This window comes from Pygoscelis adeliae, unplaced genomic scaffold, assembly GCF_000699105.1.
Source record: "Pygoscelis adeliae isolate BGI_AS28 unplaced genomic scaffold, ASM69910v1 Scaffold552, whole genome shotgun sequence".
NCBI classification, from domain to species: Eukaryota; Metazoa; Chordata; class Aves; order Sphenisciformes; family Spheniscidae; genus Pygoscelis; species Pygoscelis adeliae.
Window position 1 is genome coordinate 285,740 of NW_008824229.1, and position 23,276 is coordinate 309,015.

The window sequence follows — 23,276 nt, forward strand, 5'->3', positions numbered from 1 at the left end:
TGGTATGGAATGTCCCTGTGGCCAGTTTGGGTCAGCTGTCCTGGCTGGGCCCCCTCCCAGCTTCTCGCTGGCAGGGCACAAGAAGCTGAAAAGTCCTTGACTAGTGTAAGCACTACTCAGCAACAACTAAAACATCGGTGTGTTATCAACATTGTTCTCACCCTAAATCCAAACCACAGCACTGTACCAGCTACTAGGAAGGAAATTAACTCTATCCCAGCTGAAACCAGGATACTGTCCCAACTAGCTCCTCCTCTTCTTCTTTCTCCTTTTTATGTTAGGGTGGCATCTGGGATGGAGCCAGAGGGGAATAAGGACTACAATTAAACTTCACAGCTGAGAAAAGATGAGTCTTAGCACTTTTCCATTCCCTCCCTATCACCCCCAAATCATTACTGAAATATTTTTTCTCATTCATTACTTTTGCATGTCAAGAGTCAGTGAACAGATATGCAACTGGGACGGCATCTTCTGAAAGGAAGCTGCAAATTCACATGTTTAGGCACATGAAAAGATCTGGCATCCAGATACCAAACTAATTGCCCTGCAACAACCAACTGGGACAACTTTGTACCTATTTCCACATAACCCTGCCATTTGGTTCTTGCTCAGGAACAAAGAAAGAGATTTACATTTTCCAGCCAAAGCCTGGAGACCCCAGACTGAGTCCTGTTTTTTCTTTCTGGAAACCTAGTCAGAATTCAACCTATGTCACATTAAAATGAAAAGGCACTTAAGACAAAAGAAAACCATTCTTCTAAACAAAAAACTAAGGACTGCAATGATTTATATTGCCTGCTCCCTTCCAGCATAAATATATGACTTATATATGAGTTACATATGACTGAGAAAAATATTGCACCGTTTCGGTGGATCAGGGAAGATAATTAACAGATGGATAGGCTACTGTATACCTATGCATAATAATCTGTTACCACTAAGGCTACCAAGTCAGCATTGTGTCCAAAAATAACAGATTGCCTGTGTATTCCTCAAAATTCCCTATTGCCTTGCAGAACCGGACCTTCTCCGGCTGAGAGGTGACACAAGACTCACTGGAGAGCTCAGCTACAACCACCAACCTGGTGACTACAGAATCCTCTGACAGCTGTGCCAGAAAAACTCCCCCAAAGGGTGCTCTATTTGCAAAGACAGTTATTCAGGAGAAGTTCCCTTCTGTTCAGGAACAGGGTATCCACATAACTCAGCTGTAGGGATCTGGTTCATTTTTGTACACAGAAAAGCCCTAAGTCACCTAAAACCTTAGGACACTTGGGTCCTTCCCTCTGGAAGCATTCAGCCTCATTTGTCAGCGTGAGCAGACTTAGAAACAGAGACTAAAAGACTGTCCCATCTTGTACAAATACACACTTCAGTGATTAATGAAATCTTCATTTTCTCTAACTATCATCAAATGTACATGTGAAGAAAAAACATCCCGTAATTCTGAAGCCTATAAAAACCAAGGTGGCTTCCTGATACATCACAAGAGAATGCAGAAGGAATACAGTAGCAGGAAGAGAAAACGCAGATCTGATTCGTGACTTTCATATGCACCTTATTTTCACCCTCATCATTTTACTGCTTGCACATGGCACACTGCAGCCTGGCAGCCACAGGCACTCACCAGCCCTGGGACCTTTCAGCTTCACTCAGATTCATACACCCTGTCACAAGCTTGACTTGATATGACTTTCTTTCAAAATATTCTCTGATTGAGGATAAATATGATATGACAGACGAGTTACACAACTGTTTGCTGACACGTTATTTGTTAAAACCCATAAATAAAAAAAATAAAAGTTAGCACAACACTTGCATGTAACTCATTGTGGAATATGGTTTCAGGTTAGTTCTTAGGATTCAAGGTTATGCGTATGAATGGGACTCAGGGTATTCCCTTGTGCTTTTGTATGTCTTGTAAGTGGGAGGCCTAGGGAATGACTAGGTAGTTTGCTACTCACAGCAATACACTTTGAAACAACAAGGAATGTAAATCGTAACTGCTGGTGAAGCAGTGGGTAACTGTACAAAGCACCTCAGCTGGCTGTGAAGCTGCCCAGTCCTCACAGCAGATCTGCCAGATCCACGTCTGTCTGGTGAAGGTGGTGCTGGGAATGCGCCTGCTGCTGGCACGATGCGGACAGAACCAGGAAAATGCTAATGTGCACGAGAAGGTGACTTTTTCCTTAAGTCAGGAGGAAGGAGGTGTCCCCTCCCAGGGTGCCTTTTGTAACAAGAGAGCCCTTCAGAATAGCATGCCTTGTCCCCACTATTTTTCTGGACAGCTGTTATTCATACACAGAATATTCCCTGTTTTACCAGTCATTCCCAATCTTATTAGTTGATCTCTTCTCTGTGCTAGTCTCTTTTCGTAACCATACAGGTATTTATTCACATGGGAAAAGGCCTGTTTAATTACGCACACATCGGCAGCGGGTTGCATTCACACAGAGATCCACGCTGGCGAGGTGCCCATTAGCTCTGGAAGATGACGAAGTGGCAGCCCTGTCAGGACTAGCCAAGCGACACTGGCACAACGGACCGTGCCTCAGGGCATTAATGTTGTGTAACGTGTATAACAAGATGAAGTATGTTCATTATTTTGAAAATTAGCATGAGAAAACAAAGTCTAGAGTTTTGATCTAGATTTATTTCTCATTTAAATCTCACTCACTTTTTTTTTCCTGAACGAAGCCTGCAATATTTTGATTTAAATTATAGTCATCCGTTAAATCACTCATTTCAGGTATGACAGTAAAAGTGATGTGTTGTAAAATTCATTCCTCAGCTAACATTAGAGAACTTGATTTTAATGTGTGACTGAAACGGCTGCTGCTTTCTGTGCATTTGCCTTTGAAAACACCTCCAAAAATAGTAAAGCTATAGAAATGCTGTGGTAAATGAAATTGCTTTCACTGGACTGGTTTCTGGCAGACTTGGCTATGTAAAGGGAAAGACACTGGTTTTTAGGAACTGTCCGTGTTTATGAGAAGGCTAAATATAGAGATGAAAAGGCATGCTGTTCCTGGACAAGGAAAGCAAGTATGTTTTGGGGAACAATTTGCATGGGATTTTACCCACTAACCTAGAAAAATAAATGGTGTATTCTAACGCACTCAGGAAAATTTAAAAAAGCACCAACACGCCACCCCACCCCCAAACCAGCAACACACCTTGTCAAAGAGAGAAACTCAACACATCATGGAAACACTGCCATCCTCTCCTGTCTTGACATCTCTTCATCATTTATTATACTTTCAAAATTTTCAATAAAGTCCTGACTCGCCAAGAGGGCAAGCATACACAGGGGCAGAATATCCAACATTTTCATCTATGGGTATTTTGCTTCCACAGCGCTTTGAAGAAGGGAGGAAAAAGAGTATCAAGGTTTGAGGTGAGCAACCCAACCCTCACTGCAGATGGAGCGAGCAGGAGCTGGCTTGCTTGAGAGCTGCATGGCAGCAAGCCCACCAGCCAACCTGAGGCGGATACATGTAAGCCTAGATGGATTAACGTTTAATAAATCCTTCCCCTACAATCACAGAAATATTAGTGTCCTGGTTTCAGCTGGGATAAAGTTAATTTTCTTCCTAGTAGCTGGTACAGTGCTGTGGTTTGGATTTAGGGTGAGAACAATGTTGATAACACACTGATGTTTTAGTTGTTGCTAAGTAGTGCTTACACTAGTCAAGGACTTTTCAGTTTCTCGTGCTCTACCAACTGAGAAGGCTGGAGGTGCACAAGAAGCTGGGAGGGGGCCCAGCCAGGACAGCTGACCCCAACTGGCCAAAGGGACATTCCATACCATGTGACGTCATACCCAGTATATAAACTGGGGGGAGTTGGCCAGGGGGCAGTGACCGCTGCTCGGGAACTGGCTCGGCATCGGTCAGTTGGTGGTCAGCAATTGTTTTTCATTTGCATCACTTATCTTTCTTGGCTTTTGTTTCTCTTTCTTTTTGTTATTTTCCTTTTCATTACAATTTATTATTATATTATTTTATTTCAATTATTAAACTGTTCTTATCTCAACCCACAAGTGTTCTCACTTTTACTCTTTTAATTCTCTCCCCCATCCCACTGCTGGGGGGGAGTGAGCAAGCGGCTGTGTGGTGCTTAATTGCCAGCTGGGGTTAAACCACGACAATTAGGAAGCCGGTTAAAAAAGCAACAGTGAAACTGTTCAGAAAAAAAATCTGTGGAGGTGACTAATTCAGTGACTGAGCATAAACAGGAAACACAACAGCTGCATGCAGCTTGGTTCAGGACCAGGGAAACTGCTGGGTAAGTGTAGTTTATCATTAGAGGCAATGAGGTATTTAGAGAAATCAAATGAAGCACTTGTTCTCTGCAACAAGCTCAGCACTAGATGAGGGAGCAGCCCACAGATGTGCTTCCTTCCACTGGCACTGATTTGCCTGGGTACCCTGGGCAAGCTGTATAACCGCTCAGCCTTCAGCTACCCTGTTTGACACCAGCACAGAGCCTGGCCCAGTGCTGTCAGGACTGTGAGGGATGTCAGACATCTGCAGGGCGCTTCTGGTGCTGACAAGGTTTCAAGGCCTCATGCTTCCTAAGCCCTGGAAATGGCTAGGGGCATGAGCAGTCTTTGCTTTCTGTGCTGGGAGCCCCATTGGTACCTGCACAGCTGCTGGACCTTTGCTCTTTCCTAGGAGCAAGAAGGTGCAGTGAAGAGACACCTGATTTTGTACCTGAACTGAACCTGGAAGAGCTATGAGGAGGCAGAAGACAGTGGTTATCTAGTCCTACATAACAAGAACACCCATTCAGTGTCTAGCTGCCTGTTTTGCAGGGTGCCAGCAGCTCTAGCAACATTACTAGGAGATGTACACAACTATTTCAAATAACTCCGCAGTTACAAAGTACTCAAAAACTTTTGGAAGCTCTTAGAGAGAGAGAGAGATATATATATGAATAAGGCTACAATAGCTTTATTAGCACTTCTGTATTTTTATCCTCTATTTTTCCTCTTGTTTCAACAGAAAGCAAGCAAGGTATTCATTTCAAGCTTGCACTGATGCCTGTGCCTTGCCAAGAACTTGGCCACAAGAGGAGGAACGCGCTGACACCAGGGCAAAGATTCTTTGCTTTCACAGCGGGCTGTGAATCAGGCCATGAACTGGCGCTTGGCATCCAGCAAGCACATGGGAGGTAGAAGGGCATAAGCTCTCCATTTTGTTTTGGGACACCCCAAGCAGACTGTTTGGGACAATGACTTGCTACTGTATTCTCATTGGTGATCCCCATTACCAACATCTTGAAAACAAGCCCTCAGACACAGGAGGACATTATGATTTTACTGATGGAAAACCATGGCACCAAGATGTCACCCAGAGCTATGACAAGTTTTGCAGAGCAGAAACAGCAGCCACATCTGTAAGCTGAGTGGTGTTTCTGTAGCCTTTAGCATATCCCTATTTCCCTAAGCAGAGTCCAGTCCTCCCGCGGACGTAGAAGCTCAGCCTGGGAAACAATGCGACTACATTTCCCAGCAGTTATCTTGTACATGAGTTTGGCGTAGCTATGTCTGAACAGAGCTTCTCTTTCCACATGACTCGGAAAGCTGTCCTAAGCAGTTCAACAGCTTCACTGAAAACATGCCATAGCCCTGATGTTTTCAGTGGCTAACTGCCTAGGGAGATGGGAACACCTTCTGCCTTCCAAACCCTAACACTTAAAAATGTATGCTGTGTATATAATTGTGTAATATGTATACAGTACATGTACATACTACATGTATATATTACAATAAAAATACATTATATAATGCATTACCATTATGTGTATTATACTATAATGTGTATATAGTACATTTGCACTATGTACCTTACTATGCATTTTCCAATGCATACATTTCATTGGAAAATCATGGCTGCACAGTGAATGAAGATTATTGTAACAGTGGCAAAAATAAATATAGAGACTTAGAAGCTGCACCAAGTTTTTCATCAAGCATAGAAATCACCATAGACCTCAAAGTAGAAAGCAACACTGCACCACTCTGCTCTATCACCTGATGTTTCTCAACAGCCACACACCCAAACCCCACCTTCCCCGTGCTCACACTTCAACACACAAGTTGGCAGAGCCCTCAGGCTAGAAACCATGGCCCATTTCCAGATGCTGATTTTATTCTGGTTCTGCATAATGCCCGTATTCTTTACCCATCTTTTCCCTCCCGCTCTCTCCATTTTGCCATCCTACCTCCCTCCATCCTCCTGCCCAGCTCACACCACACACCTCCTGCTGACTGTTCCCCCACTAGCCCTTCCTTCCATGCTGCTGCCCCCAGGACAGCCAACAAAGGGGGCAGCAGCAGTGCTTAGGTCCACAAGCTGGGAGAACACTGGGTGGCAACAGGATTTGCAGGGCAGGGGAGCACAGCAGGGGTGGTGGAGGGGGTCCTGCAGGGTCGGGGGTGTTCACGTGTCACCCACCAAAGAGACCTGAAAGTGGGCATCAGAGCCTTTGCAGGAAGAGGTTATGCTACAATGCTGCGTTACACAGACACAATCTCGATTCTAAAGAGCAGGTGAAATGCACTTTGTATAAATCAAATAGTTCCAAGTTCATCTTCCCATGCATCCAGTCATTTATGTGAAACAATTTAAAGGCATTTCACACAGCTTGTCCTTACTAAGAGCCTCTTCTGCCAGGCAGATATCTCCCTTCCCCCAATCTTGCTTACATTCTTATAATATTACCACCATCAAAAGTAATTTAATTTCAATTTCATGGCTTGATTGGGCTGAATGTAATGGAACCAGATGCTGTGAATGAAAGAAAGTTCCTTCTGTGAACACCCATCATATTTTTGAGCTAAGTGGGCCGTGTTCAGCTGCATGCAGGTACTTCATACGCTTTCAGAGCGTTTATCTGTCTGTACCAGGTATGAAGCCCATCCAATGAGCCGAAACTAAAGTAAAAGCCTTAAACTGGCCTTTGTTGTTCCATAAAGAAAATACTATAAAGCTTTAATTGCTAGTTAATCAACATACTCCAAAATAAATGAATCATACTATTTTTCTTGGTGCTTACGTGGTTTAAAATAGCGAGAAAATTATATGCTCATTTTCACCCTAGGGTTTTCAGTTGTGGACGATTTCAAAGACGAAACAATTTAACCAGAACATTTTATTTCAGTATAATCACAAGGCCACTGCTGAATATGGCTGCGTAAAAACTACAGTATTTGAGAGTGCTAGTGGCTGGTACACTGAGAATTTCCTTCAGAAACACAATTTTGCTGAATTCCTCCTTTATGCTGCCTATATAGTGGTATGACAGGGTTGCACAGTGCCAGTGAGAGAAGCCAGCCTGGATGGGCAATATTTCAGAGACTATTGGGGCAACGCCTGAAGTTATTTGAGGGTGTTTCAAGTAGTATTTTTTCTAACTTTTTTTAGAATCACAGAATCATTAAGGTTGGAAGAGACCTCTAAGATCATCGAGTCCAACCGTCAACCCAACACCACCATGCCCACTAAACCATGTCCCTAAGCGCCTCATCTACACATCTTTTCAATACCTCCAGGGATGGTGACTCAACCACTTCCCTGGGCAGCCTGTTCCAATGTTTAACCACTCTCAGTAAAGAATTTTTTCCTCATGTCCAATCTAAACCTCCCCCTGGTTTTAGTGGCCCTCCAGATGTTAGCTGGCCAGCAACAGAGTTCAAGGAACTTGGTGCAAAAAGATATTCATAGGATTCACTTTCAGCTAACTTCAGCAGCAATAAAACATGGAATTCAGCAAATGAATGAAACATAATGGAACAAAACCACTGCATTATAGAGGTATTTAGTATACACTTCCAAAATTAATCAATAAACAGGAGTATTTATCTTAGAATGTATGAATTTTTAAAGAAGTCTAAGGTAGTGAGGTTCCAGTCTATTGGAGGCAGATCTTACCCAAACTTCAGAATTGTTTTGGTGGAAAAAAATGCGTCTCCTTGGATCTGTAAGTGGTAGCATGAACAGGAGTGAGGTGTCAGAGGGCCATCATCTCTGTATGGAGCCCTTCCTTTACTAATGACTACTACAGGATTATTCATCAATATCAAATGGCAAACCAAAATGCCTATAAAGTATCTTAATGTGTACTAAAAAGCTCTACTGAAGTCTGCTAGCCTTATTACAGTCCCTCTGCCTTCTCGGTATGCACTTTACTTGTTCTGTAGGGTAGGAAAAGCTTTCTGCTCTGTGCACAGCATCTAGCATGTTGGGTCAAGGTAATGGAAACTCTTAGACTCTGCTAAGAGGTCTCCAGGCTCATGCCCTTTGTATAGTTTGGGTACTAGGTCTTTCCAAGTGGCAGTCCTTCCAAGTGGTTTGTCCCTCCGGATGACCTGTGGCGCTTTCCCTTCCCCCCTCCATCACAGAAGGAGCTGCAGCCTCCTCCAAGGGCCTGCGCTATGCCGAGTACGCCAGGGTCCCTGTGGGCGCCAGCAAGGGCAAAGCCAAGCTGGACTGAGGGCTGGCCAGAAACTATAATAGCAGCTGGACTTGGTGTTGCAACTGTTGCATTTGCAGGTCGTTATGCTTTCCACCTTTGGAAACCATTGGAGCAAGCAATTACAGTGACAGCAAAGAGGATTTCAACTTCTACTCTTTCATCATACTATAAAGGAGGATTTGAACAGAAAATGAGTAGGCGAGAAGCTAGTCTTATTTTATGTGTAAGTCCAGCTGCTGGCAAGGCCAAAGTCAGAACAGCCCACAGAAGGATCATGATTTTGAATCATCCTGATAAAGGTCGATCACCTTACTTAGCAACAAAAATAAATGAAGCAAAAGACTTGTTGGAATCCACTGCCAAAAACTGAAATCTGAAGCCTTGGGTCATAAGAGATTCAGCAGATCATTCAGCTTTCATATCTACTTGCTCTGCACAGTTTCTTAATACTGCATTGATTGCTCCTATTTATTGTCATAATTAAAAGTTTAAGATTATTTAAAAGCAAACTGAAATCTTTTACAGTTATGTGAAGTTATGTAGTTATGCTCCTGTGAGGAGCAGGGAGTTGGACTCAATGATACTTATTGGTCCCTTCCAACTCGAGATATTCTATGATTCCAGTAAGTTTTGTAGATTGAGAACTGGTTTAGGAATAACTACCCAAATTTAGGAGTAGTTTCATGGAGACATGTGCGTGATAGCTGAATCTTGACATGTGGAACCACTGGATGTGCAGTAGTGTTATTAACAGCAGCTCTAAAACAGTTTAAAGCAGAAATTGGTATGGGCATCTAAGTGCTTTTTTCACTGTTGATCCTATCTTCACCCAGTGAATCATAGAATCATAGAATCATTAAGGTTGGAAGAGACCTCCAAGATCATCGAGTCCAACCGTCAACCCGTCACCCCACCTGTGAACACACAGGACTGAGTGTCACCCCAAGAAAGCTCCTTTTCCCAAGGGCCTCCAGGTTTGCCACACACGCAGCTGAAGCATTTCACTGTTCACAGACACACAAGTGAGAATTTCAGGTATTTGACAAATGTGTGCCAATCACTGCACATACGCTGATACTCCCTTCGCTGGTGCACTCCATAACTGATACTCTGCAACACAAGGCACAGCAGTGCCAGTGGGGCAGAGGCCCTTTTTACACTGATCCATTGCACGGACATTGCATTCATAAACACAGAGGGACTGAACACTACTATAAATGAAATCACCATGAAAAAATACAATGTGATTTTAATTCAAATAACACTTATTTTGACTGGGGGGGGAGGTGTTCCAGCTTCTGATGTAAAGTTTGAAATTTAGAGAGCTGCCAACATTAAGACATCTGCTTTGACTTTCCACAATGACACATTTACTTACAATACCAGCTAATTTTTTATATATCTTTTAAAAAAATCTGAGGTTAAGTTCCTTATTTTGAATAGCACACAAAATTGTGTTTAAAAAAATTCTTTAAATGGCCAACAGACAATTTTCCCCTAAATAGTTTTTGGTAGATGGCTCGTTATAGAAAATCAATTATATTGTTTCTCATTAAACAGTCCCACAGTATCATGAATGTTAAACATAATGAATTTCACATTGTAAGACAATTTCCATACTTCAAATCATGAGGTTAGTGACATTATTAGCCTTTTCCCTAGCTAAAGCTCTTTTATGATTTCTGATTTGCTCTTCCTCCTAGGAGGATATAATTTATGAGGGCAACCTACTCTAAGCTGGGCTACTTCTTGAATTCTTGCTGATAGGAAGCAATCTTATCTACTAAAATAACAGAATAAAATAGAACTACTTAAGTATTTTTAGAATATGGATGAATTTTCCTGTTGCAAATAGATGAATTTAATACTACTGGAATACGCACAAATTTGACTTAATAAATACACCAGGCAAAGAGAGGAAACTAAACTGCTTCTTGTGCAAAGGAATTGACATTCATCGTTCTCGTACAGTTGGGCACATAAACCTTTAGCAAGGAATTAAAATTATAAATAGAATGTTCTCAACACTGAACACAGGCTTTCTCTCTTCCCCAAGCACATCACCATAAACAGTAAATGTATAAATAACCTTCATGTTGTGCATTAATGGATTTCACTGTTTTCAACATGTAGAAATCCTCGACCATGGTGATGTTGCTTGCAGCTCAAAAGAAACTCCATGCACAGCCCTGTCTGTGATCCAAATGTACTACCACCCTGATAGTCTGACTACAGCAGAAGTTGGTTGGTGGTGTTAAAGACAGGCTGCCCTATACAAGCAAGAAAAGGTTCTCCTGTGAAGCCACACAACTAGTGCCATTTATGTTTTCTAAAACAAACAACTCTTATAAAACAAAGTTATTTTACTCCATACGGAATGCATTACATGGTCCGTGAACGATCCATAACGCAGTTTCTGGAGCGTATCATCTCTGAGCATGCAGAACCAGCGAACACATGTAACCATTTGTGAGAATGCTCCAAATCCTGGAAACCGCTCCTCACAGTACTAAATCCTTCACTTCCCAGCACAGGCTAATAACCAGGGGAGCTGAAGAATCCCACTCCAGAAAACGCACAAATCACGGACACATCAACAGAATTAGAATTTGTACTACAAATATCACCGTGCAGGACTAGCACGTCTGGATTTTGCTAAAGGGTTTGCAGTGTCCATCCTGCACCTGGGAGAGGAGCTGAGTGCCAGTTTGTCAGTGTTGGAGCATTTTTTACTGCTACCTAAGGGCAGTTCCTACAAGGAGAAGGATTTGGGTGAAACTTGAGCAAATAATACCTAATCTTCCTTGCGGTTAAAACTCTTGTGAAATGAAACTACTGAATTAAAATCAGCCGACTTGGGACTAGGACTTGCAGTGAGTTCTGCACAGACAGATCCCATCATGGGCTCCACAACAGGTCTCTGCAGTTGCAGTTCAGAAAGCATCCTATTGCCCTTTGCAGAAACTTATTTGACTGCAGGAAAGGAAGTGGTAAGAGTGGCTGCTTTAGCTGACAATGACTTAATATGAGCACTGAACTCATCACAAACAATTTTTTTTCCCTCTCCTTTTTCCTTCCTTAGGTGTTTTTCAGCTTTTTCAGCTGCGGATGAGTTAGAGGTGGTGGAAGTATGAAAACATGCTTTAGGCTGAGAACATAGTGTCTGTGGCTTGCAAAAGCACAAAGGCATAAACCTAAACCTTTCCATTAATAAGTGAATGAAAGGAATGTCTTTATACATTATATCCTTGTAATAGCTTTTGTGATTGTATTTTTATAGCACCGTGGATTGTCTCTCAATCTCTGTTCTCTATTGAACTTTCAAAACACTTTGCAAAGATGAACAGGCATTTTCTAAGGTATTCCTGACTGTAAATACATTACTACAGAACACAAAATTAACTAAAATTTCAAGTAAGCCCTAGGTAAAGAAAGAAAATCAGCTTTTACACTTCACCCAGAACAGAAAACAAAGTCTGTTGTTCTGAAGTCACAGTCAGCCTACATTACCTACACTAGAGAACAGTGATGCTTCACTTCCCAGGTTACACCCTGCTTCCCCAGGGTGTTACAACCACACGCGAGTTGCCGCTTGCACAGACTGAAATTCTGGGACTAGAACACAAGTGAAGCCTCTAGCTAACCCAGGTGCCTAACGCAGGCACAGGGCCCTGCTGCATCACTCGGATCTCAGCAAAAGCCTCCTTCTGTCTGCCTGTTTCCTTAGGTCTACTCTCAGAATCGCAATAAAACTTTCACACACACACAAAAAATAAAGCAATGTTTTATCAGAATAAAGAATTGAAACTGCACGTTTTCCCATCCACGTAATGTGAGAAAAAGTTTATAAAAAGGCAACGAACAAGCCCCATGTGATACAAAAAGAAGTGTTTTCTTAGGCAGTTTATATCACCTGTAAGTCCCGAGGCAAGAACCTGGCGCACAAGTCAATCATGCCAATGGAGCCATGATCTTTGCTAGGTAGAGGAAGGTTTCAGAGACAGCTGAGTGGGAGCCTGAGGCAGTGACAGCCCTGCTAGGTGTGGGGACAAGGAGCAGCATTCTGAATCCCAGGCAGAGGGATCTGCAGGCATTCTCCTCTGTCAAGAGCTGGGACAGGGAATGCTACTGGGACCTCTGATGTCTGGCTGTTTATGGCAAAGCTGAGAATAAAAATCCTGAAGCCCCCATCAGCACTATGAAAAAACTGAAGTTTACATTTGTGGTCAAATTCAACTGTGGCTCAGCCATCGTGTAACTCACTCTGCACAGTCCACACATGACAGACTGAGCTAACTGTGAGACAGCTTGGCTTTGAGGGGGGCCTCACTGTGTAGACCAAGTCCTGAAGAGGAAGGAAAGGTTTTTAAAATATGGGTTAGCGCATGGGAGGAAGAGGCAGTGAAAATAAAAGTAACAGGTCTGGGGAAGGATCCTGAGCAACGTTGTTTCAGAAAGCAGTGAAAATTACTGAAGAAAAATGAACTTCACAGTTAACACAAGCTGGTGCAACTCGACTGTAATTAGCAGAGGCAGTACCACTTACACCAGACATGAATTTGGCCCAGCTCACTATCTCTGTGCTGCCTCATTGCTCAGTAACAGCCACAGTAAGGTTTTGAATTGTAAGGCAGAAAAGAGAATCCCAATCTGTTCTGCTCAGCTCAAGCACAGGTAGCATATAAATAAAATATTCACTGTGTGGGCTCTGCCCCTCGTCAATTGTTTTATCTTTCTTCACTTACAGCATGAATCTGATGTCTTAATTCAGCCCATTACCTACAGCCTGCACAGGACTGGAAGATGCAAGCAGGCATTACTGTGCTGTGGTTCACCTGCCTGAGAAACTTTACACTGATCCTTATCACCCTTTTGTTTCAAAACAATAGATTTGCACATAAAAGCTCACTTTCCCCACTGAAATTGCCTAAACATTGGGGATGAGCCACAGGGAGAATGAATGTATGAACGAAGTCTAATGGTGGGAAGGTGATAGGGGATGCTTTAATGACGGACCGCTTTCTGAAATGCTCATCTGTTATGGCAGTGACGGAATGCAAACAAAGTGATGCCTCAGCGAAAAGTTGAGGAGTGTTGGTAGAAGTCTGACTGGCAAGGGGACTACATTAAATCCATCGAAGGTTTTTCAGTGCAGAGAACCCCAACTTCTTTATGAGGAATACTATATGCATTCATGATCAAAGGCTCTCTCCATAACAAGCAGCAAAAGATCACGGAAAACAGTGTCAAACAGGATATGCCCTGAGGCTCTATAAACTTGAAAAATTCTGTTTACCGGTTGTGTGAACTGTCCAGGATACTGTTTCTCAACTGGTGGGTCAGGAATATTAGGCAAGAGAGCAGACAAGGCACTAAAAAAGGTCACAAGATGGTGAAAATTGCATTGCAATCTCCAGAGAGATTGTTCCTTGTGTACTCAAACACCTGCCTGGCAGAGCATCCTCTGTAAGCTATGCAGTATGCACAAGAAAGTAAATTCTATGGGTTTAACTGTGCAATCATTAAGAATATATGACTTCAAGAGTGAGAATAAAAAAATTGAAGGGGAGTCATTAAAAAATATTGAGTTTGAATAAATGACTGGCAATCTGAAAAAGCTGCAACATACTTGTCTGGAAGAAACTGCATGTGCCTTACTTTAGGGCTGCAGAAAGATGGGACGCTTGGTTGACACTGTTCATGGTAGGTAATACGCAAGATGATCCAGACAATCTGCTGAAGCAGGTAATCAGCTGGATAATTTAATTTGATTTAAGGAAGAACAATTATGCATCTAATGGCTAACAGAAAAGCAAAATACATCATGATTAAGGTTTTGCTGGAGGAAATGGGAAAGGCTAGAATACTTTGGGAATTACACTACAGAGAAGAAAGATTAGCACATCAGCTCAGTACAGATGACTTTTTGCAATGGAAGATACAAAAAAAAGCTTGCTTCTGAGATAAGCCCCCTTTCTCACATAGAATAGCATAGTGATAGGCTTGGTTTTGGTCAGTATGTGTGCAGTGCTAATTTCACAGTTTAAGACACTTTTTCATATTAAGAAAGGTGCAAAAAACCCCAAGTCACAATACTGATTCAGGGACCTATAAAAATATTTTCAGAAATTAAACATTGCAAACTCGGATGAACAGGCAATTAGACAAGATCTCTTGAAAGCCCAACACTATAGATTCAGGATGATATGTCTTTTCTATAAAAAGTGTTTTCTAAAAAAACAAAGAACAGGCTTTGACTAAATTCACCATTTTATGCAAAATGATTATTTTTGGTGGAAGACATGGACTTTTTTTTTCCTTCTTCTTAAAAGAACTACCACAGCCACTGTCTACCCCAAAGCACAGGTCATTTAGCAAGAGGAGAGAGTTTGGTGCATCACAGGAGGGAGAATCTGGACCAGGTGCCACTTGACAGAAGGTAAATACACCAGACACATTTGATATAGAAAGTTTTTGATTTTGACTTCCAGGGTTTTGATTATTCACTAACTTAATGGGGGACAGTTAAAGCCTAAAAGCAATGCATCCTCCAACCAGCCAGAAGTATGAAACAAGCTCTGTATCTGAAAAGAGGAATATGAAGTTTAAAGGAGGTACGTGTAGGAAAGACCAGTGAATCTCTTTAAATATACTAAGAAATAGCTAGCACTTGCTTAAGTTCAGGCTATATGTTTTATGAGTATAAATAATACTCATAAAATACACTGTGTGCTGGAGTCAGAAAGGCAAAAACCTCTTCTCTGCAGCCTCTGGGCTGTTAGAGGGCAACCACAAGCCTACAAGAAAGGCAGGATGAAGCCCAGTAATGAAGGATGTAGATGGAGAGGTCTGGGATCTCTCCTGCCTGTACAATTAAGTTTGTGCAAACTGAAACAAGCCACTTTGCCTCTGTGCCTCACTCTCCTTATCTATAGAAGCGAGAGTACCACCCTTATCTCCACTGAATTCCTCTGGCATTTATGGATATAAAGAAAGTTAAGTAGTCTGAATTTCGATCTTTCCTTTTTTTGAATAATTAAAAAAAATTCATATGTTGGTACTTTTAGCACCTCTCCTGTTTTCCCACATGCAGAACGTCCTGGAACTTTCTGCTCCTCCAGCGCACTATTTCCCTGGCTTTAGTTTCTTAAATATATCCAAAAAAACGGGCAGGAGGGGAAAGAAAAGCAAGAATAATATTCCTATCACAAAAAGTGTAAAACTAATTCTGGATGTTAAAATAGACCACAAAATTGGTATACTTATAATTGCAGTAGATAGTTATACATGAGTAGTTTAATTTTCTTAATCATAAGATTTATGTAACAGCATTTTTACACATTCAAAGCCTCTCAATGTTTACTAGTCCACTGGAAGTTATTTAAAACAAACCAGGGCCTGCAAAGGAAAATATTCTGTAGAAAACAGAACAGGGCTTTTAGTGCTCTACTTGTGTCCAAATAACAGGACATATATCATTTTCTAACACTGTACTACATATACTCCTTCTCCTATTATTTAAACGCATTTAGGGCTGTTAACCTGTAAATGGCAGCTCCAGAGCCAGGCAATAAAAATGCACTTAGAGCTATTTTAGCTCCACATGTAAGTAATTCAAGCTTTTAAATGATTAGAAAAGGCACCGATTGTGACAAAACTGAGAGGTTTTTTTTCACCATTCATATAACATACTGCAAAAGAGAGATGCTGTTTCTCAAATCTGCTCTATACCCACCTTTGTGCTGATAAAACTCTTCTGGTTAGGGGTGTCAATTCATATTAAAACAGACAGACTGGACAGAGGCCCTCACATGATCACAGTGATATCAAAGGGTTATACCAGCACAGCTTACTCCCCTTTCTTTACATACAGACATTATAATGTACAAACTCCTTAGCAATGATATAACTATTTCTGTAAGAGGGAAGGGGAATCATCTTCAGGTGTTTGCGCTTCTGTACAACAGGCACCCTCCAAGACAAATGGAAGGGCTCACGCTGCTGTTATAGCTCCTGTGTGCCCGCAGGCTCAGGCAGACATCACTGCATCATTCTGTACTTGTTGCCTATTTTCAAGGTCATATTCTCAAACATGAGACCTAGGAACAGCCCTGCGGCTGAGGTGCTTACTCCAGCACTTCACACTGGGAACTGAGGTCGCAGTCACACATTTGGTTCTCCCTGACACGGTTTGCAGACTAAAAACCCACCACGAAGAAAACCTGACTCAATATGGAACATCACAGCAATTGTTCTTTTCTACTAGTTTAAAATTCATATCTGTCATGGTTTAACCTCAGCCAGCAACTGAGCACCACACAGCCGCTCGCTCACTCTCCCCTGCCTCGGTAGGATGAGAGAGAGAATCAGAAGAGTAAAAGTAAGAAAACTCGTGGGTTGAGATAAGTACAGTTTAATAATTGAAATAAAATAGTAATAATAATAATAATAATACCAATAGTAATAAGAAGAATATACAAAGCAAGTGATGCACAGTGCAATTGCTCACCACCTGCCAACCGATGCCCAGTCAGTCCCCGAGCAGCAGCCCCCCCGGCCAGCTTCCCCCAGTTTATATACTGAGCATGACGCCACATGGTATGGAATGTCCCTTTGGCCAGTTGGGGTCAGCTGTCCTGACTGGGCCCCCTCCCAGCTTCTTGTGCACCTCCAGCCTTCTCAGTCAGTAGAGCATGGGAAGCTGAAAAGTCCTTGACTAGTGTAAGCACTACTTAGCAACAACTAAAACATCGGTGTGTTATCAACATTATTCTCATCCTAAATCCAAAACACAGCAGTATGCCAGCTACTAGGAAGAAAATTAACTCTATCCCAGCCGAAACCAGGGCAAATTCATATCAAGCATCCTTGTCGTAACGGCCCTGATTTTGAGTCCCTTTTGCCTGATAACATCTGCTGGATATTTGACAGTATTTAAAGAGTTAAATTATAGGAAGCAACTTAATACCTTAGAAACAGGACTCGGACAAAGATGCATCATAATATATCATTTCATCTAATAGAACTAAGCTAATAAGACCAAATGCTTTCTTAGGTGATAATTGAATTTCTTTGGTACAAAGAGCTAAACAGGGAAAATCATCATGGTGATCATGGAGGTATAACCCGTTTCTGTCAAACCTCTTTCCAGCACTCAGAATTTAAACACTGGTAGAACGAGACATGGTTTTGCCTCTGGTCAATGCACTAGAATAATCACCTTCCAATAGTAATATGTGTTGGCCTCAAAATCATTCCTATACAGCAGAGCTTTTCCTCTCTCCTTTGGGCACGTCTTGTAAAAATAATAGAATTATTTATCTGGCTTTGTTAGGAACATAGCCAAGTTACCCTGCAGGATGAATTTCACCCCTCTCCTGGCAATTAGCAAATAAAGTCAATAGAATCTCTGTTTCTCAGTTGGAAGGTGGCATTCCTCTCACCTACCATCAGCTATCAAAGCAGCAGACAGCAGCGTAAGCCCTGCTCTGCATCACTCTGTAGCCAAGGGCAGAAGACACCTCCTGAGGTAATTTCTTCCACAGAGTGAGGAGTAAATTGCCCCTGCAGATATCCCCTCCTCGAGGCGAGCACAGGTGTCTACCTCCAAGTAGAAGCCCAATGTTCTGGCAGCTCATGTTCGGTGAGATCAAAAAATACCTCCTGCTCTCCTTCCCATCTAAACCCAAGGAACAGCCTCAGTTACTGACACCACAGCCACACTGCTGCTACACTGTTTCTTCCAGCACCACATACAAGGATTTCCAAGCCAACTGAAAGTGTCTTTGGTTTGCCAGGAGTTTAATTTCAATTGGCACAAGAATGCGATCAGAAACATTCCCTGTCCCTAATTAATAGAAGATGCATCTTAAAAACAACAAAAGAGCAACTCTTTAAATAATTCTTTATTGATAGGACTGAAAATGGTTCTGGCACTGAAAGGACAGCCCAGCTGGCTACTCAGCAGCTTGCTCTGAGCCCCACTGCTAAGAAGTTTCTTGACCGTTACAAAGTTTTTTTTGTTTTGGGATTTGTTTTTTTTGACGTACTGGAATAGTTTATTCCAAAAGGGTAGCACCGGTTTAACAGAGAAACTGGCTAGAGATCCAGCATCCTTCTCATTCACAGGTTCCTACACCTCCTGCTCCACAGTGGAAACCACAAGCCTCCTGGCAACTGCAGGGTAGCAGACATCGGAGATGTCACTTGTTTCACTCGCACTTCTGAGAGGGCAAATCCAGCACCCAAGCTGCAGCCAGCTCTCCCTGGCCTGTTGGTAAGGCATCTGAGGGCCAGGCATCACAGTTTGGACACTCTAGCTTCGAGTATTCAGGCATCTCACTGTAGCGTTTCATTTATGCTGCTATTTGTGATATCGTTACATCCTAATGCTAATGAGAAATACCACAACTTTAACAAGGCCGGTACTAACCATCCCATCCTAAAGGGGCACCCTGAAGGTTCTGCATTTAGGAATTCAAAAGAGCAAGACCAACAGTGTTGGCTACTACTCTTTTATTTGTGCTTTGAGTTCAGTCTTTTTCCCTTCAGGCTTTCTGACGTTAAATGTGTTTCTTCTGCATCAGCAGAGTTGCCTGTCTAGTCTCTGGCTAGAGATGTAGGCTGCAGACTGAGCCTGGAACACATCAGCAATCTCTACTTGCTCTCAGCGACTGTGACTGCCAATGAGAGCTTGCAAAGGCAAGGAAAAAGCAGCCTCATTTGCTGCCAGAATCAGTGATAAGGAAACAGGTCCTGATTAGTTGCATGTTCACGTGGCCACAGCATCCATCACAAAGTCACTTACACTCCCGAGTTGACACAATCCCCAGAAAAAAACCTGCACCATAAGCCAAACAAGAGGGCAAATGTACTTTAGAAGGAGGCAAAAGAACTCGTAACATATCCACATATGCTTGAAATAAACTGATGAAGTCTCAAAATAGTAACAAGGACAAGTAGCTTCAAAAGACTTGAAAACAGGAATTAAAACCTTTTCCCAAATGCCAACTAGTACCTCTGTTGTTACAAGACCCTCTGTACAATACTAGCCTTAAGAGAAAAGTCTAGCTTTGTTGATAAAGTATCTTCCCAAAACAGTAATGTTTATTCATATCTGATAAAATCATTACTTCTTAAACTGAATCTCTAGAGTGAGCTTTTACTGACTGTTAAAATGAGTGTATCTTTTGGAACTAGCTTCACAGAGTTGGTTTGAGTGAAAAAAACACCACCACCACAAAAAGACAGGCATATACAACACTTGCATTACCTCCATATCTCTCTGATGTCAACTAATTATAATAATAAAAAAATAAGAACCTCCCTTCAGATGCCAGAAGTTATCCAATATCTGGAAAAAAAATACATATTACAGTTTCAGCCGTGTTACTTTAGAGAAGCTGAGTCCTAAAAGAAATGCCATGAACCAGCCTCCACGCTTAAAGATATATTGCACAGGCTGTTTTCATAAACTATCCTCAAAACCAAAGAACACATTTCTTCACATTAGCAATTGGTAAACCTAATTAAGCAACAGAAATACTACAAATGAATGCACTTAATTTTGAAGAAAATGTGCAGCATATGCAAACTAGCATCACACTGAAAAAATGGCTGGGCATCCTTTTTCTCTATTCCGATCTCATAGGCTATGTGAGAAAAACAGCCAGCAAGTCAAAGAAGGGGAAACACACAAATCCTTGCCATCCAGGTGTTACAAATCACCACAGCTTCCTCTCCCCACCCTCTTCCAAAGTCATTACTTTACAGAGGCCTGTACACAAATGATCCTGCTCTGGAAGAAATACCTTCAACAAGTTAAGACCCCATGCCATGGGCTAATTTAGTGTGGCCAGAGAGGATGGGAAGAAGGCATAGGGCATCCCATTCACTGACAGGCTCAGCTATCATGAATTACCTGAAGATAATTCCGCTAGTATTTTGGGACATCCACTTTCCTCCCAACAAATGCAGGTGAAGAGTTTTTCCCCTTGCAGCCCGAGGGAAGGCATTGCCTTGGGTTTCTGACCAGGGCAGAGCTCAGCCCCTGGCACAGATCCAAAAGCTGTAGAAGTACATGCAACACCATATGTGGGATTCATGTCAATGGCAAAACTTAGACCACAACCTGTTTAAACATGTTTAAGAGGAAATCTTTAAAAAAACTCAACAACAACAAAAACAGTGACTGGTAGAAAAAAGATGGGCTATGTATAATGTAATTGAAGGGTGTATATAAAGGAAATGGTGATGTGTTTAGTCTGTTCTTTAAAGGACCCTTAAATAACGTAACATTGCTTGCAACACACCAAGCCAAAGATAAAATTATTTTAGGTTGATTTTGTGCTGTGGTTTTTGTTTTTTTCAACCACTGCAGGAAAGGAACAAACTGGTGTTTATTAACGTTAGCTTGACTGAGACAAAAACCAGAATAAGTTAGCAATATAAAACTCAAAGAGGACAGGAATGGGCCTAAAGGAAAGAGCACCTGGAGGGACAGAGCTTCAGGAATTTCATGTGCCAGAAGCCTCAATTCACCAAGGATAGGATAAAATCTGATTGCAGTGATTCCTAGTGAACCACACAGCTCCCTGGCTCTGCCTCCCACCCTCACTTCCACACACAGTTAAATGGTTGGGGCTGGGACTTCATGCAGACAATCTGGTGAGCAGGGCTTACGCATAGGTGAAGTGAAAGACTGAAAAGAGAAGATAAAAAGCACATATTTGAGCCACTCGGCTTTTGGGAATGGGAAAGGGAAGAGATCTGCCTTTACACAGCGCTCTGGACTGCCAAGCATGGGGCACCACGGTGGATTTCAGCATTTGCAATCGCCTACAGGGGCCACATCCTTAACCTTGAGCTACTGTGGTCTACACATTTGGCTGTGAAATCTAAATTTGCTGTTAAGATGGTTTCCAGTCCCTTTGGGTGTGTTGCAGAATGTCTGTTAATCAGTTTCTTGCTCTAATAAAATGAGGCTTATGGTATTCGCTCACTGAATTATGGCCTGCAAAACCTTAGATGATTTATTTTATATACCTGTTTTCAACAGCACATTGATCTCTTAACTTGAAAGTGCTTCGCAGCACACAAATGGGCTATCTGGTCCTTTATGTTGCAGCCTGCCAGCAATATAAAGATCTCAAATGAGGCAGGATAAAGATTGCTAATCCCTGTAACTACCAGAGGCATGGCTAGTCTGTTAATTGGCAACAATCAAATTATATTTTCTAATGTTACCTTCAGTGAAAAAGCTTATCCCAAATGAACACACTGCAGCAGATGACTTCTTCATTTACTCTAAGTTCTGATGGTTACCAGAAGCAGTAGGAAGGGAGAAACACTGCAAAGAATGAAGTGCTTGATGTAGCGTCAGAGAGCCACGGGATGGGTGGTACGTGCTAACAGTTCTTCATGGCCAGTTTATGCCTTGAAACCCAAAGACTGATAGCCACTCCATGGACGTGCAGATGCCTGGAAGGGATGCTGGCTGTTTTTGTTCCATTCGTTTTGCCTGGCAGCCTCAAATTTCCCATCTGCTCTAGACAGGTCATTTAAAAGGTGTCAGAGTCTGTGAAGGGTGTCAATACTTGCAGTAGCCCCATATTTCAGACTTTCCAGGCGGTTTTCCTATCCGCCTTGTCCAGATCTGAACAAAAAGCAGTTATGATAGATTCTCTGTCTTGAAGCTCAGAGCAAAAGGTCTACAGAAAAAGAAAAAAAAATATCTATAGAAGTTAAGTCACTGCTTGTTTGTTTTTCCCTTCCCTTTTCCAGAGGGAAACTATCCTTCACACGGTACAAACGAGGCTCAAACTCCTGACATGAAGCTGGCACACAGAGCACCAAACAAGATTATGTAAGCCACAGAATGCAACACAAACCAGTTGTTTCCCCCAAAAGCTTCAGAAGCATGTAGTCATATGTCTAATATATACCTTAAACTACAAGGTCTGGACCAGATTTGTATCTGGTTGTGCGAGCCCTGCCAATATACATCACTCAAAAACTTGGCCTAAACCATGTATTTCCATGGAAGTTTATTTTGTGGAATTCAAACTAATGCATATGTATTCACACAACACTGAAAACAGTATGCTGTCCTGCTGCTCCTTTGGATTTCTAAAGCATTTAACCCTGTGAATGCTGTGCAAAGGTGGGCATGGCAGGCTAGGTCACACCCCATGCTGATTGCCACAAAGACTCATCTCCACCTGGAGCTCCACAGGACTGAGACACATGCTTAAAACCCTGGTTCACCTTCCCAGGTCTGTTTCAGCCCTCATCACCTATCACACTCTGAAGCGGGTACAGCTGGTCATTCTGCTCCCTTTATCACCCTTCCCTTCTGTGTTGCTCTCCCCTCAATAAGAAACCTTCAGTGATGAGCAGAACAGTGAGGTGGCAGCCACAATCTGGAGACCCTGGCTGCTTTGCCAATCCTGGTGCTGGGAGGTGGCAGGGCAAATCTAAACCCTGTGCTCTGACTCCTTTTCTGCTTCCCATCACTTCAGCCTGGCACGCCTGGGGAGCAGGCCAGGTCTCCCAGGTGACAATGCAGTTCCTCACATCACGGGACCCTGACATGGATGCATCTTCTAGGCAGAACGGCAATGCAGCTTTTAAAAGCTGGAAAGAGTTCATATAGTCAACATCTGGCAACAGTTGCCAAAATAAACACAACATAGAAATATTTGTAAAATGACTGAGGAACAATACGGATAATGCGGCATTATACTATAAACAGAGCAGCATATTAATCAAGGAACAATAAAGCTTTTAATTATATT

At 42.2% G+C, this 23,276-nt stretch overlaps 1 protein-coding gene and 1 pseudogene across 2 annotated transcripts in view; one reads left to right on the top strand and one right to left on the bottom strand.

The window, feature by feature from the left end:
• The window catches only part of LOC103926019 (glypican-5-like), a 405,545-nt gene that overhangs the window by 54,682 nt on the left and 327,587 nt on the right, over positions 1-23,276 (bottom strand). The window lies entirely within an intron of this gene.
• On the top strand, positions 8,374-8,881 carry LOC103926024 (annotated as a pseudogene).